At 43.0% G+C, this 16,032-nt stretch overlaps 1 protein-coding gene across 3 annotated transcripts in view; it reads right to left on the reverse strand.

The window, feature by feature from the left end:
* LOC125458849 (mastermind-like protein 2) overlaps window positions 1–16,032 on the reverse strand; it is a 558,191-nt gene that overhangs the window by 217,372 nt on the left and 324,787 nt on the right. The window contains exon 1 of one of the 3 annotated variants that reach the window (XM_059651351.1): window positions 1,597–1,682. The exons of the other annotated variants lie outside the window; for them this stretch is intronic. The gene's annotated coding sequence lies outside the window, so the exon portion shown is untranslated. Of the gene's footprint in view, window positions 1–1,596; window positions 1,683–16,032 lie in introns of those variants that run through there. 3 annotated transcript variants of the gene reach the window in all.

Consider the following 16,032-nt stretch of genomic DNA (forward strand, 5'->3'; position numbering starts at 1 on the left):
ACCTCAAAGTGGCAGACCCTGAATGCCTGATCTGTTTATCCCAGGATGACGTAGTCCCCTAAGGGTTTGACATTAAATTTAGAATCCTCACTGTCAGGGCCAGGCAGGGTGAGCTGGTGGAGTATAGATGAGTCCGTGCATCAAAAGCCTGCTGGGAATTGAATTTAGGAGGATACTATGTGAGATTACCACCAGAGCTCTGGTGATTATCTGTGGAGTTTGTTTTAGCAGAGAAATTCTATACTATTAGTGCTACTACAGAAACAACAACATGCAACTAGCACTTTAACGTAACTGAAACATCCCATGGTGTTTTACAGAAATGCATTCAAACACAGCCATTACAATAACGGTAGACATTACTGAAAACCTTGTTGAAGAAGTAAGGTTTTAATGAGAGTCTTAAACAACAACTTACATTTATATGATGCCGGTAACAAAGTCAGATGTTCCAAAGTGCTAATATGCTTATTATAGCATACTCAGTGGAGTGCAACATCAACCACACTGCGTTAACTCAATGTTATTGCCATTACTCAGCCTTTCTTTGAGACTTTTCACTGCCTGTATGTTGTCCTGTAAGTACATAGCTTAACAAATAAATACAGATACACATATACAGCATGGAAGCAGACCATTCAGTCCAACTTGTCCATGCCAACTGGTCCCTGTTGCCAGCGTTTGGCCCATATCTCTCTAAGCCCTTCCTATTTATATACTGATCCAGATGCCTTTTAAATGTTGTAATTGTACCAGCTTCTACCACTTCCTCTGGCAGCTCACTCCATACACGCACCAAGCTCTGCATGAAAAAGTTACCTCTTAGATCACTTTTAAATCTTTCACCTTAAACCTATGCCCTCTAGTTTTTGACTCCCCCACCCTGGGGAAATGATCTTGTCTATTCACCCTATCTATGTCTTTCATGATTTTATTAGCCTCCATAAAGTCACCCCTCAGCCTCCGACATTCCAGGGAAAATAGCAGCTGACTATTCAGCCTCTACCTATAGCACAAAACCTCCAACCCTGGCAACAGCCTTGTAAATCTCTTCTGAACCCTCTCAAGTTTCAGAACATCCTTCTTATAGCATGGAGAGCAGAATTGCACACGGTATCCCAAAAGTGACCTAACCAATGTACTGCACAGCTGCACATGGCCTCCCAACTCCTATACTCAATGCACTGACCAGTAAAGGCAAGCCTGCCAAATGCCTTCTTCACAACCTTATCTGTCTGTGACTCCACTTTCAAGGAACTATGAACCTGCACTCCAAGATTTCTTTGCTCAGCAACACTCCCCAGAACCTTATCATTATGTGTATAAGTCCTGTCCTGATTTGCCTTTCCAAAATGCAGCACTTCACATTTATCTAAATTAAACTCCATCTGCCACTCCTCGGCCCATTGGCTCCTCTGATCAAGGTTGCATTGGACTCTGAGGTAACCCTTTTCACTGTTCACTACACCTCCAATTTTGGTGTCATCTGCAAACTTACTAACCGTACTTCTTATATTCACACCCAAATCATTTACAAAAAAGACGAAAAGCAGAGGATCCAGCACCAATCTTTGTAGCACGCCGCTGGTTACATACCTCCAGTTGGAAAAGCAGCCCCTCCACTACCACACTCCGACTTCGACCTTCAAGTCAGTTCTGTATCCAAATGTAAAGAGCTCACATCTCACTGAGGAGGCTTTAGGCCAATCCATATTCAACAAACTGCTCTGAAAAATCAGATATCTGATTGGCATGGATGAGTTGGACTTAAGTGTTGTTTCTGCGCTGTTTCTATGACTCTGTGTGTGACAATATGCAACATTCTAAAACAATTTGCTCAGTCAAACAATCCAGAACATTCTAAACAAGGAATACAATTTGCTCTATCTCCCAATATTAACAGATGCATTAAAAATTCTAAGTCTGGATCTGTATCTTTTCCAAAAGCAAACAAGTTCTTCTTTGGGCCATGCCCTATCGAGTACCAAGTTTCATTCAAATTCATCCATGAATTCTTGAGATCGATCACTTGCAAACAGACAGCAAAACAGAAGCAAAATGATTACCCCCTCACATCTTCAAAGCAGGAGATGAAGATTCAAATATATTCCAAATTAACTGTCAGAAGTTCTAAAGGAGGTTATTCATCTCTTTACAAATCACCTCATTCTACTTCTTGCATTTTCCCTGTAGTTCTGCAAATTATTTCTCTTTGTATAACTATCCAATTCCCTTTAAAAGCCATAACTGAATCTGTTTCAACTAAATTCTCAGTCAGTACATTCCAGATCCTAAGATAGTAGGAACTGTAGATGCTGGAGAATCTGAGATAACAAGGTATAGAGCAGGCCAAGCAGCATCAGGGGAGCAAGAAGGCTGATGTTTCTGGCCTAGGCCCTTCTTCAGAAGAAATGTATTCCAGATCTTAGGACTTAGGTTGCTCAAGGCATGGTTACAAAGAGTGGAATTACTAAATCCAGATCGCTGAAGAGGCTAGAGAAGCTCACATATATCAGTGGGTTGTGGGCCTCAGGGACCTGAGATACAGCGAATTGAGGACATGGAGGGATCTGAAAATAAGGATGGGAATTTTTAAATCAAGCATTGTTGGATCATGAGCCAATGTAGGTCAGTAAGCACTGAGGTAACAAGGGAATGGGACTTGGTGCGAGTCAAGATAAGCGCAACAGAATTAGAAATTTTGATTTTCTTGGACATTGCAAAACCCAGGAGAATACGGGGCAGTAGGAAAGGTTGTGTACCTGATTTTACAGCTTGGCAAACTACAAGGGATCCAGTTGGTAGGTGTAAATGTAGTCAGATCTAGGGTCCATCAAGTCTTCTTGTTACTGCTGGATACCACACAGCTCAGGAAACTGAGCTAATCACAGTTAAGGTTAAAAAGCTGTACAACATCGGGCTTGCAATCTCATTATCATTTTTAATGTACTGACCATTCTCATAATCCCACATTAGTTACAACCAAAACAAAGGAGCTGGTCATTGACTTCAGGGAGCAAAGTGGGGGCCACACTCCTCTCTGTATCATTGGTGTTGAGGTGGAGGCGGCCAAGATATTTAAGTTTCTAGGAGTAATTATCACCAACAAACCATGCTGGTCCATCTACGTCGATGCTACAGTCAAGAAAGCACACCAACAGCTCTACTTCTTCAGAAAGCTAAAGAAACTTGGCATGTCTGACATGAAACTTACCAATTTTTATAGTTGCACCATAGAAAGCATCTTATCCAGATACATCACAGCTTGGTATGCAACTTTTCTGCCCAAGACTGCAAAAATTACACAGCATTGTGAATGCAGCCCAGCCCATCATGAAAACTTCCTTCTATTGACTCTATCTACACTTCCTGCTGTCTTAGGAAACCAGCCAACATGATCAAAGACCCCTCCCACGCTGATTATACTCTCTTCCATTGGTCAGAAGATTCACAAGCTTTCTACATGCTCTTATCAGACTGATGAACAGGCCACTCATATATTAGAGTTGATCTTTCTCTCCACCTCCTCTTGTAACACTATACTCTGCATTCTGTTCTGTTCCACTGACGTACTTATGAGTCCTGAGGAAGGGCCACTGGACCCCAAACAGGAAAAATTCTGTTTTCTCCTTCACTGATGCTGCCAGCCCTGCTGAGCTTTTCCAGCAACTGTGTGCTTATGTAAGGTATGATTTGCCTGGATAGCACACAAACCAATGCTTTTTATTACATCTGGGCACATGTGACAATAACAAATCAAATCAAAAAGTCAAATTAGAAAAAAAGAAGTGAGCAGATTGGAGCTGAGTTTGGGTTGGGAAGCTAATTTTTAACATATCACCTGACCTAAATTGACACACTTTAAAAGTTTAAATTTCCCTTTGCCCTGAGGCCATAGCCAGGAAGGTGGGTTACATCGGTATTTAGTAAATGAAGTTTGTCACAGTTTTTGAAAACAATGACTTTGGTCTCCTAATATATAATCAGACAAGATTTCCTCTCATCCTGTATGAGATTTCAGAAAGAATTCTGACAATTTAAAGAGAGTGCAAGGATAGAGAATAAAAATCAAAATGGCTGGAGAAACTCAACAGATCTGGCAGCATCTGTCGAGACAAAAGAGTTAATATTTCTCGTCCAATGATCCTTCTTCAGAACAAAGCAGTTTGTCCAGTAATTTCTGTTTTTATTTTGGATCTTCAGCATTCACATTTCCTTGTCTTATTGAGAATTGAGAATAATGGTGCTGAGGTAAATCTGAGTGTCAAAAGTGTACACATGGAAGAGTGTACTTTGCAATGATCATGCTGAGGAGCAGCGTGTTATTAAGACAAATGAGACAGTTTAGGGCAGAAGGGTTTAAGAAGGTTATTCTTCAGGCAATGGGCCCTGTGTGCCTGAAGGCAGAACAACTAATGGAATGCGACGGGGGGGTGTGATGGTGCAAGGATAATGCACAAGGCCGATGTCAGAAGAGCAGAGGGAGGGTAGTCAATTTGTAGGGCTGAAGGTGGTTACAGTGATAGGTAAGCTTAAGGTTGTGAAAGGATCTAAATACAAGGATGGCTTCAAATTTGTGATGTTAAGAGGACGAGATTCCAGTGGGTCAGTGAGGTCAGGGTTTTGGGCAAATAGGATTTTGCACAGGACTGCACTGGTCAGTAGAGTACCTTCAACACTCATTCTCTCTGTGATAAAAACTCTGTGACCTATCAAAGTTGTTAAACCAGAAACATAATTTCTGAAAATGACTTCCAAAGAACTGATGATTAGGAACAGCACTGATGATAACTCTGACCTTGCCATGAAGGATCGTTGTGGATGCATTTTGGAATTTATTGTGAGTGGGATTTAGTGCAGGAGAGAAGTGTGTACAGTTGGCCATACAAGTCTGAAGAGAACAAAGCCACGAATGAGAGATCGGTGTTGGGACTGCAATTGTGTACAATTTACATAGATGATTTAGAGTTGGGGATCAGGTGTAGTGTGTCAAAGTTCACACATGACACTAAGGTGAGTGGTGGAGTAAAGTGTGCAGAAGACACTGAAAGTCTACAGATAGATTTAGATAGTCTAAGTGAGTGGGTAAGGGTCAAGCAGATGGAATACAATGTTGCTAAATGTGTGGTCATCCATTTTGGTAGGAATAACATCAAAATGGACTATTGTTTAAATGGTAAAAAATTGCAGCATGCTGCTGTGCAGAGAGACCTGGGTGTCATGGTGCACGGAACACAAAAGGTTGGTCTGCAGGTGCGGCAGGTAATTAAGAAGATAAATGGATTTTTGTCCTTCATTGCCAGAGGGAGGTTAAACTGCAGCTGGATAGGGTGCTGGTGAGGCCATTCCTGGAGTACTGTGTACGGTTTTGGTCTCCTTACTCGAGAAAGGATGTATTGGCACTGGATTGGATTTGATTTGATTTATTGTCATGTGTTCCCGAGTACAGTGAAAAGCTTTGTTTGCAAGCAGTACAGGGAGATCATAGTCAGCAAAGGCATACAGATCGTAGGGTGAAAAAAAAATTAGACAGAGTGAGGCATACAGGTTACACTGCACAGGATGTATGCAAGACAAGGTCAACATTAACAAGATCAGCAGTATTTGAAGTTAGAGAGCCCATTTATCAGTCAAATAATGGCAGGGAAAAAGCTGTTCTTGAACCTGCTGGTGCATGTATTCAAGCTTCTGTATTTTCGGCCAACGGAAGAGATTGTAGGAGAGCATTATCGGGGTGGGCTGCATGTTTGATGATGTTGGCAGCCTTACCTCAGCAATGAGATGTATAAATGGAGTCCATGGATGGGAAGTGGGCTTCCATAATGGTCTGGGGTGCACATACCACCTTCTGTAGTTTCATACGATCCCTGGGCAGAGCAGTTGCTGTACCAGGCCATTATGCACCCGGGCAGTATGTTTTCTAAGGTGCATCTGTCAATGCTGGTGGGGACACTTATGGACATGCCAAATTTCCTGAGCCTTCTGATGAAGAAGAAGCATTGTTGTGCCTTCTTGACAGTGGCATCCATGTGGGAAGTCCAGGCAGGTTGTCGGCTATCGTCTCTCCGAGGAACTTGGTGCTGTCAACCCGCTGAACCTCAGTGTCGTTGATATACATGGGGATGTGTTCTTCTACTTTCTTTCTGAAGCCATTAGCAATTCTTTAAATAGGAGGGGGTGCAGTTGAGGTTCACTAGGTTGGTTCTGGGCTTGAGAGAATTGGTTTATGAGGAGAAATTGAGTAGACTGGGATTATACTCATTGGAATTTAGAACAATGGGGGCTATTTTATAGAAGCATATAAAATTATCTAGATAAGATAGAAGCAGGGAGAATGTTTCCACTGGTGGGTGAAACTAGAACTGGGGGCATAGCCTAAAAATAAGGGGGAATAAATTTAGGACAGAGTTGAGGAGGAATGATTTCACCCAAATAGTGGTAAATCTGTGGAATTCCCAGTGAGCAGTTGAGGTCACCTGATTGAATCCTTTTGAGGCAAAGATAGATAGATTTTTGATCAGTAAAGGAATTAAGGATTATGGTGAGCAAATGAGTAAGTTGAGACCACAAAAACATGAGCATTGACCTTATTGAATGGCGGAGGAGGCGCGAGGGGCCAGATGGCCTAGTCCTGCCCCTATTTCTTATGTTCTTTTCTTATGTATGTGGGTTTCAGTGGGAAAGAGATGGGGCTGGTGAATGTTGCAGAGTTGAAAGTAGTAAGTCTTTCTGATGGAGTGTAAAAGAGTTTGGAAACTCGGTTCAGGTTGAATAGGATACTAACATTGTGAAGATTCTGATTCAACTGGGAGAGAACAGCCAGAAGAGGGACAAAATGAGCATATTTGGAGCATGAAATCCACAAGGGAAGGGTTAATTGCAGTTGGATTCAAGAGGGCTTGAAGGAGTTCACAGAACAGCTTTCAATTTTATCCGAATGATCCCAAGAGCAGAAACACTGCAATAACCACTTACAAACCCTTTACCTTGGAAGGAGACACTGTAATATCAGATCTGTTCCTGTTCACAGGGTGTGCTGCCAGCAGTGCACAGGATACCAATACAGCCAGCAACGCATAAACACTTATATTTACATTGAGGGGCCAAGGGTTAGGGAATGTACTTAAAATTATAACACAGCGAAAGCAAATGACTTTATATACAACAATAAGGAAGATAGCTTTTAACAGGAAAAGTGGCTGGACGATCATTTTCAATTACTCAAATTCAAATGATCATGTTCACCATAGCTTCCATAGCAATGTATCTTAATATCGGGTGTTTCCTCTCACTGCAACTGCCATGATGGGGTGAAGGTCTTTACCAGGCGTAGGAGTTTGAAGTGGAATGAATTTGAGCTGCCTCAACACAGGTCTGACTGGGCAAGACTCCACAGTCCAGGACTGTACTGCTGACTGTTTGGCGTCATTGACAGTGAAGTAGCAGCCACAAGAATGTTTGGTGAGAGATGGAAAATTGCCAGCTGCTGAAGGTACTACATTAGATTAGATTAGATTCCCTACAGTGTGGAAACAGGCCCTTCAGCCCAACAAGTCCACACCGCCCCTTGCAGCATCCCACCCAGACCCATCCCCCTATAACCCACACACCCCTGAACACTACATGCAATTTAGCATGGCCAATCCACCTAGCCTGCACATCTTTGGACTGTGGGAGGAAACCAGAGCACCCAGAGGAAACCCACACAGACACAGGGAGAATGTGCAAACTCCACACAGACAGTTACCTGAGGCTGGAATCGAACCCGGGTCCCTGGTGCTGTGAGGCTGCAGTGCTAACCACTGAGCCACTGTGCCACCCCTGGCTGTGCTCACTGTACCTGAGCTGACAAGGCCTGAATCTAACACCGCATGACAAAACTGGAAAGCTGCTTCAATTTGCATCATCATTTGTCTTCACCTCAGTGAAGCACTGCAAACAAAATGATGGATTTTTTAAAACAGTTGTGCTTCTATGATGACATTAGTATGCCGGTCCCACCTTTCATACTGCAACTCTGCATTTGGGACATGCACCTGATAGGTGTGCTTGTCTGTTCTCTGAATTTTGGTAAAACAGGCAAAAGAACCAAGGTGAGGAAATGGGGAGAATGTATTTCAAACAGCAAGTCGTTGTGATTTGAGATGATTAATAATAAAAGGATATTGGAAGCAGATTCTGTTGTGGCTGTTTAAAGGAACTGGATAGATACTTACAAAGGAAAACATTTTTGGCAATGGAGAACCAGTGAATGGGAAGTGTGATTAATTACATAGATCTTGCAAAGAGCTGCCACTAGTGTGATGATCCAAATAGTCTCCTTCTGTACCGTATAAAGTTAGCTAACTTGCTGAACATTTCCAGCATTTTCTCTTTTTGCCTCAGATTGCTGGTATCTGTAGTCTTCTACTTACTTCAATTTTACTAATGTTCGTGTTGTGTATCTGAATTCTACAGGCTATCTGTACATATGAACTAAGGGCAGGTGTAAACAGTCCAATTGTTTGAGTTTGCTTCACCATTCAGTAAGATCATGGCCAATTTGACTGTAACCACAAATCATCCAATGCCCTATTGAATGTCTCTATTGAACCTGCCTCCATCACATTTCAAGGCAGAGCATTCTTGCTGAGTGAAAAGGGTTTTCTCACATCACCCTTACTTCATTTGTACATTGCTTTAAATCCATGCCTGTTTGTTTTACGTCTTTCCTTCAATAAGTTGACCAATACTGTACACAAAACTCCAGATTCTGTCTCAGCAATGCCCTTTAGAACTGAAGCACGATCTCCCCAACTTTGTCAAAAAACCGAAACAACTGCAGATGCTGGAAATCTGAAACAAAAACAGAAATTGCTAGAAAATCTCAGCAGGTCTGGCAGCATCTAGGGAGAGAAATCAGAGCTACCTTTTTTGAAGTAGAGTGACTGTAGCAAAACATTAGCACTGATTTCTCTTCTCAGGTGCTGCCAGACCTGCTGAGATTTTCCAGTAATTTCTGTTTTTGCTCCTCACTTTTGTTTAAGTTCCCCTCACAATAAAATATAGCATTAGTATTAGCTTTTTGCATTTCTTACTGTACCTGCATACTCACATTTTGTTGATCACCACATTGGTCTGTTTCTCAGTTGTCTGCAATCTCTCACCATTTAAATAATACAATCTGCTAACATTAATTGTGTGTCTTAGTGTGAAAGGATAATTTAGGGTGGAATGTTTAATCCAGAAGAGCTTTTCGTGCCAGCACATACATAAATAGTCCTGATAAGGATGGGGCAGTATCAAACCTAATCCAAGGGAATGAAGTCTATCAAGCAGTCAAAGTTTCAGTAGGCAAGCATTTTAGAGACAGTGACCATAGCTCAAACTTTCATAGCCATTATGGAAAGGGATAAGAAAAGTGCAGAAATTAAGTGTCTGAACTGGGGGAAAACTGATTTTAATATCATTAGACAGGATCTGGCAAACATAGACTGGGAGCAGCTACTTGTAGGTAAATCTATATTTGGAGAGTGGGAATCTTCTGAAAGTAGTACTGTGGAATTCAGGGCCAGTGTGTTCTTCTAAGTGTGAATGAAAAAGGCAGCAAGTCCTTAGATGTCAAGGGGTATTATGAGCTTGATAAAGAAAAGAAGAAAACATATGTCAGGTTTCGTGCATTAAGAAAGGAATGCTCTTAAAACGTACAGAGCGTGTAGGAGATTGCTTGAAAAGGAAATTAGGAGGGCAGAGAGAGACCATGAAATATCTTTGGCAGATAGCATCAAGGAAAACCCTGAGACTTTTTATAAGTATGTCAAGAGCAAGAGGATTACAAAGGAAAAAGTGGGACCAATTCGAAACTGAAGAGGCAACTTCTGATTGGAACCAATGCACACGATAGAGGTCTTAAAGTGATATTCCTCATCTGTATTCACAGAATTTAAACACATTGTAGCTGGAGATTTCAGTCAGGACAGTAAGGATCTAGAACACATTAGTATCAATAAGGAGGAGGTATGAGAATTTTTAGCAGGCATAAACTTCCGCAGACTGACGAGATGTGTCCGGGACTGCTATGGAAGACAAGGGAGGAGATTGCTGGGACCCTGGCAGAATACCAGGGTTAATACTTCACTGGCTACAGGTGAAGTGCCAGACGACTGGAGGATAGCTAATGTGGTTCCTATGTTCAGGAAGGCCGGATATTTACTGACCAGTGAGTCTGATGTCAGCAATAGGGAAATTATTGGAAAAAATCCTGAAGAACTGGATTAATCAATCCTCGCAAAGGCAAAGATTGATCAGGGATCATCAGCACGGGTTTGCTAGAGGAAAATCCTTTCTGACTAATTTAACTGAGTTTTTTCAAGTGGTGACAGAAGATATTGATGACGGTAGTACAGTTTATGTAATTTTTGTAGACTTCAGTAAGGTCTTCAACCAGGTCCCACATGGAAGGGAGGTCCAAAAGGTAGGAGTGTGTGGGATCCAAGGCAAGTTAGCAAACTGAATCCAAAATTTGGCTTACCAATAAGAGGCAAAGAGTGATGGTGGAGAGTTATTTTTGTAATTGGAAGCCTGTGACCAGCGGTGTAGCACAGGGTTGAGTGCTGGGACCATTGCTGTTTGTTGTTTACATTGACGACTTGGGTGTGAATGTAGAGGTATAATTAGTAAGATCGCAGAGGACATGAAAATGGTAGTGTTGCTCATAGGTAAGAGGATGGTCTCAGGCTGCAGTCTGATATTGGTCAGCTGGTAAATTGGATTGGAGTAATGGCAGGTGGAATTTAATCTCGTTAAGTACAAGGCAGTGCATTTAGGGAGTTCTAATAAGGGAAGGATATATATAAACGCAGCTCCCTAGCAAGTGCTAAGGAACAAAGTGATCTTGGTGTTCAAGTCCATAGATCCCTGAAGATGTCAGCACAGGTAGGCAAAATGGTGAAGAAGGCATATGCATTGCTTGTCTTCATTAGCTGCAGCATAGAACATAGGAGCAAGGAAGTCTTGTTACAATTTTAAAACATGTTGTTTAGTTAACAGGTGGAATATGTCTATAGTTCTGCTTGCCACACTTTCGGAAGGATGTAAATGCACCGGAGAAGGTGCAGAGGAGATTCACCAGTATGTTGCCTAAGAGGGAAAGCCTTAGTTGTGAAGTGAGACTGGATAGGTTGTGTTTGTTTTCCTTGGATCACAGGAGGATCGGGGGCAATCTGATTGAGGTATACAAAATTATGAGAAGCCTTGACAGTGGAGATTATGAGAATCTCTTCCCAGACGTGCTGAAGACCAGAGGGCATACATGTGAGGCAAGGACCGAGTGGTTTAGAGGATATCTGAGAAAAAATATTTTTACGCAGTAGGTTTTAGAAAAATGAAACATGCTTCATGAGAGGGTTTTGGAAACTATAGTCTTGCAACATCTACGAAGCATCTGGAGGAGCACTGAAAATGCCAGGGCATACTAGGCTGTGGAGCAAGTCCAGGTAAATGGGATTAGCACAGATTGGTGCTTGTTGGTTGACTTAAACGTGATGGGCTGAAAGGCTGGTTTCCATATCGTATAACTCTATGAATATGCTTCTTTTTTATTCGTCTTTCCGAAATGGACAATTTCACATTTTCCTGCAGCATTCTCCAGTTGCCAAATCTTTTCTCACTTACGTAACATGTCAATATCCCTCGTAGTCTCCTTATATACAGTAAAACAGTATGGTAGAGAGCGAGTCAAGCGCACACGAGAGTGAGCCCAGTGTGGAGAACAGCAAGCCCAGTGTGGAGGAGAGTAAACTAGTGCGGGGAAAGTGAGCCCAGTGAGGAGGAGAGAGAGCCCAGTGAGGTGGAGAGTGAGCCCAGTGTGGAGGACAGTCAGCCCAACGAAGAGGAGAGTGAGCCTAGCGCAGAGGAGAGTGAGCCCAGTGTGGAGGAGAGTGAGCCCAGCGCAGAGGAGAGTGAGCCCAGCGAGGAGGGGAGTGAGCCCAGCGAGGAGGGGAGTGAGCCCAGCGAGGAGGGGAGTGAGCCCAGCGAGGAGGAGAGTGAGCCCAGCGCAGAGGAGAGTGAGCCCAGCGCAGAGGACAGTGAGCCCAGTGTGGAGGAGAGTGAGCCCAGCGAGGAGGGAAGTGAGCCCAGCGAGGAGGAGAGTGAGCCCAGTGTGGAGGAGAGTGAGCCCAGTGCGGAGGAGAGTGAGCCCAGTGCGGAGGAGAGTGAGCCCAGTGCAGAGGAGAGTGAGCCCAGCGAGGAGGGGAGTGAGCCCAGCGAGGAGGGGAGTGAGCCCAGCGAGGAGGAGAGTGAGCCAAGCGCAGAGGAGAGTGAGCCTAGCGCAGAGGACAGTGAGCCCAGCGAGGAGGGGAGTGAGCCCAGCGAGGAGGGAAGTGAGCCCAGCGAGGAGGAGAGTGAGCCCATTGTGGAGGAGAGCAACTCTGAAGGTGATATCAGCAAGATAGGTGCAGCAGTGAAAGATGGTGCCTGAGGATTGGCTACATCGTTGTTTGCTGGGTCCAGTGCTGGTGGTGGTTGCTGAGTGGGCAATATGGCAACACCAACTGCAACAATAGTCTCCGAAATTGGTGCGCCTGGTGCAGGGCAGTGGTGAAGGTGAATCAGCCCAGAGGTGAAAGATGGCACCTGACTTTAGTGACTTCAATGTAAGTTGGGACTACTGAGGTGGCAGTGGTTCAGAGCCAGTACAGAACTCTTTCAGGATTTCTCTTTCAGCTATATCTTTTCATCTTCCTTTATTCTTAAACTATCATAATAGCACTGGATTATTGTGACAAATGAAAGCTTTTCACTGTATTTTATTGTATTTCACTGTAAAATACATGTGACGATAAATCATTCATTCATTAATAATGGTTGCTCTCCAAGGATTCATCCAGTTGATTGGGGTTTCGGCATAGGTCCTAACAAAGGATTACTAGCAAACCTGTCAAAATGAAGGACAGTTTACAGTTGAACTTGACCCCATGTGAACTGGTGTCCATGTATGTGTATTTTCAGTGGAGATTATTGCACCGTCATTTGGAGCAGGAAATGTGTCAGATTATCCCTTTTGTAATCCATGAGTATTGCATTCAACGATCATTGTTCAGTTGAAGGCATCTAACTGAGCCGAGACCAAACATTAAAGTTGGTACTTTCCTTCTCGGGGTGACTCAGGGATGGGGATTTCTCTCGAATTATTAGAATTGCTGAATTTTTCCTTTTCCGCCCTTCCATGATCATTTTCATTCCTCAGCCATTGGTAGAATGTTGTCCCCTACTCCCCTTCCCCGTCTTCCTCAACACTTGAGTTGTTTTGGTTGGGGGTCAGCTTTGGAGTGGAGTGTCATTTGAAAAGGGTGATGGTCATATGTAATTCTATAATACAGAGAGATCACCTCTGTACATAGAGGAGATGGTGGGTTATTGGTAATGACACTGATATCGAAATCCACAAAGGTCTGGAATGGTCTCAACAATGGCCATCACCAATTATTGTGAAAATCCATCTGGGTTCACTGATGGACTTAAAGGAAGGAAATGATCCATCTTTACCTTGTCTGGTCTGTGTGTGACTCCAGGGTCACAGCAATCTAGTTAATTCTTCCCTGCCCTCTGAGACGGCCGAGCAAGCCATCCAATTAAAGGACAGTGGAGGGATGGACAACAAATGCTTGTGCTGCTATTGATGTCTACATCCCATGAAAGAACACAGGAAGCAACATCATCAAGGGCTTGAATCCATCGATCCTACTTAGGATAGAGACAAACAGCAAGTGAACATTTCTGCATAGCAATATTGTGGCTTCATCATCGAGTGGGGGTTATACGGAGAAGGGTGAAGACAGATCACATTTGTCACATTCCTATCATGTGAAATCTGCTAGCTCCTTCTCCCTTTTGATCAAACATGTGCCCTCATTGTAAGAATTCTTCTTTCATCAACTTCCCTGAAACTCTGACCATATTAATTACTATAGTCTGTGTATGTTAGTTAATATAACCCCTGAGTATTTGTTATTATAGTCCCTGCATGTTAGTTACTATAGCCCCTGAGTATTAGTTACTACAGCGCCTGCATTTTAGTTACTATATACCCTGCTCCATCCTATCCATGTCATTCACAATCTTATAAACTTCTATCTGGTCCCTGAACCTCCTGCATTCCAGTGAAAACAAACCCAGTCTATCTAACCTTTCTTCAAAGGTAAAACCCTCCATACCAGGCAACATCATGGTAATTCTCCTCTGCACTCTCCCCAGTGCTATCACAGCCTTCCGATAGTGTGGATTCCTTGAGTGTTCTATTTCCATTTCCAACTTCGTCTTTTGCTCCTCACTTTCTGATTTGTTCTGGCACCCTTGTCATTTAAACCCCTCTGAATCAGCTACTGGGATGAAAAACATTCCCTCTCATCTGTTGCTGTCATTCTTCTTCCAATGCAACTTCCACTCTGGATATTTTGTCAAAGAAATGGCAAATCCATCACAGTTCTCAACTACTTCAATGTTTCCTATCTTCTAGTCACTACATTAGGTAGCCGGAAAGATCTTGAACAATTTTTCTATCACCTTACCCACCACCTGGTAACATCCTCTTCCTTTCCTGCCGTCCTATCAGCTGGCTGCCTCTTTCTCTGATCTTTGTTGTAGTCATGTTTGACCAACCTGTTTAGTCATGTTATTGACACACCAATGGAGCAGATGGGACTTGAACCCAGATCTCCTGGGACACTACCGCTGTGCTGCTAGAACCCTCCAAATCTCTATTGCATAGTTACTTCTTGTCATATACCCTGCACAGATCACATTCTGCAAACTAGATCCATCTTGCTTGCTGGTGTAAGTCTGCCAATTGAGACACTCTTCCAGAATTCCTTGCTGCCTCTTCCCGGTTCAACGACAGATTTCAGTATTCTGACTTGTCTATCTGTGCCAGTGAAATAACTGATGTTATTCCAGCTGGCATGACCAGTCTTCCCCTTCTGTCAGATCTGGTTTTAGATTGTAGTTCAATCAACCATGTCACTCTGCTATGTCTTGCAAAAATTCTGTCTTTACTGCACCTTGAATCCTAGTCAGTCTGAAGTATCCTGAGCAAATGATTTGTTGCTCCACAAACAGAGCTGCTTGACCCAATTTCATTAAAGTTGTTGTATTTCTGCCCCTTCTTTTAGTCTCTTGTCAGAAGTATTTCTGAAACCCTTTGTAAACCCTTCTGTTCATTCTACCAATCTGCTTGTTCTTTCTCAGAAAAAGAAAGTTGAGGAGGTTTTTGAAGTCAGTGTTGGTCAGGAAGGAAGTGTAAAACTTCCAGTTCTGCAATTTCCCTCATCAACAGCAACCCTCCATCACACAGCATTATCCAAGGCAGCGGGTGGGGAGGAGATCTGGGGTTGGTGGGGGGTGGGTTTAGAGGTGGTTTTTTTTACATAGTTTATTCAGGGCCCTACTTGTTAGCTCTGGCCCCATGACATTCAAAGGAGCTAACACAATTTAAAAGTACCCATATCTGCAATAGCTTTCCTACACAGCAACCTTAAATTGACAGCTTAGAGCCATTCAGGAAAAAGTAGACTTAAAAACACATCGTTTTATTTTTGTTGGGCCAGGCTGAACTAACCTTTTCTATCAGTTCTGCTGCTCCTCTGTGATAGCAATGTACATTACTGGAAGCAGCTCTGGCCCACCTTGCAGTGTTTAACCTGGGAAGCCATGTCAGGACACCTGCTAGGTGGCCTGCAGACTGCCTGACATTTAAACAGGATTCCTGTCAGGAAAAAGGATTAAAAATTCATCCATATGTTTTCTAAGATCAATACACACAAGTGTGCAGGCACAAGAGAGAATTGAATTGAAATGTGTCCAAATAAATTTTAAAGGCACATTGTAAGGTCAATAGAAATTATAGTATTTGGAAAAGAATCGAAGTGCAAGAACTCACAGCTATAATATTAAACACTGGTGGAATGCAGCCTGCTTTACCTATCTACCTTCTCCCCCCCCGCTCAATATTCACTCCTTCAACCAACTGTAGGGACAGTGGTGTGTAACATATCAAAG

The sequence above is a fragment of the Stegostoma tigrinum genome, chromosome 15 (genome assembly GCF_030684315.1).
Source record: "Stegostoma tigrinum isolate sSteTig4 chromosome 15, sSteTig4.hap1, whole genome shotgun sequence".
Classification (NCBI taxonomy): Eukaryota; Metazoa; Chordata; class Chondrichthyes; order Orectolobiformes; family Stegostomatidae; genus Stegostoma; species Stegostoma tigrinum.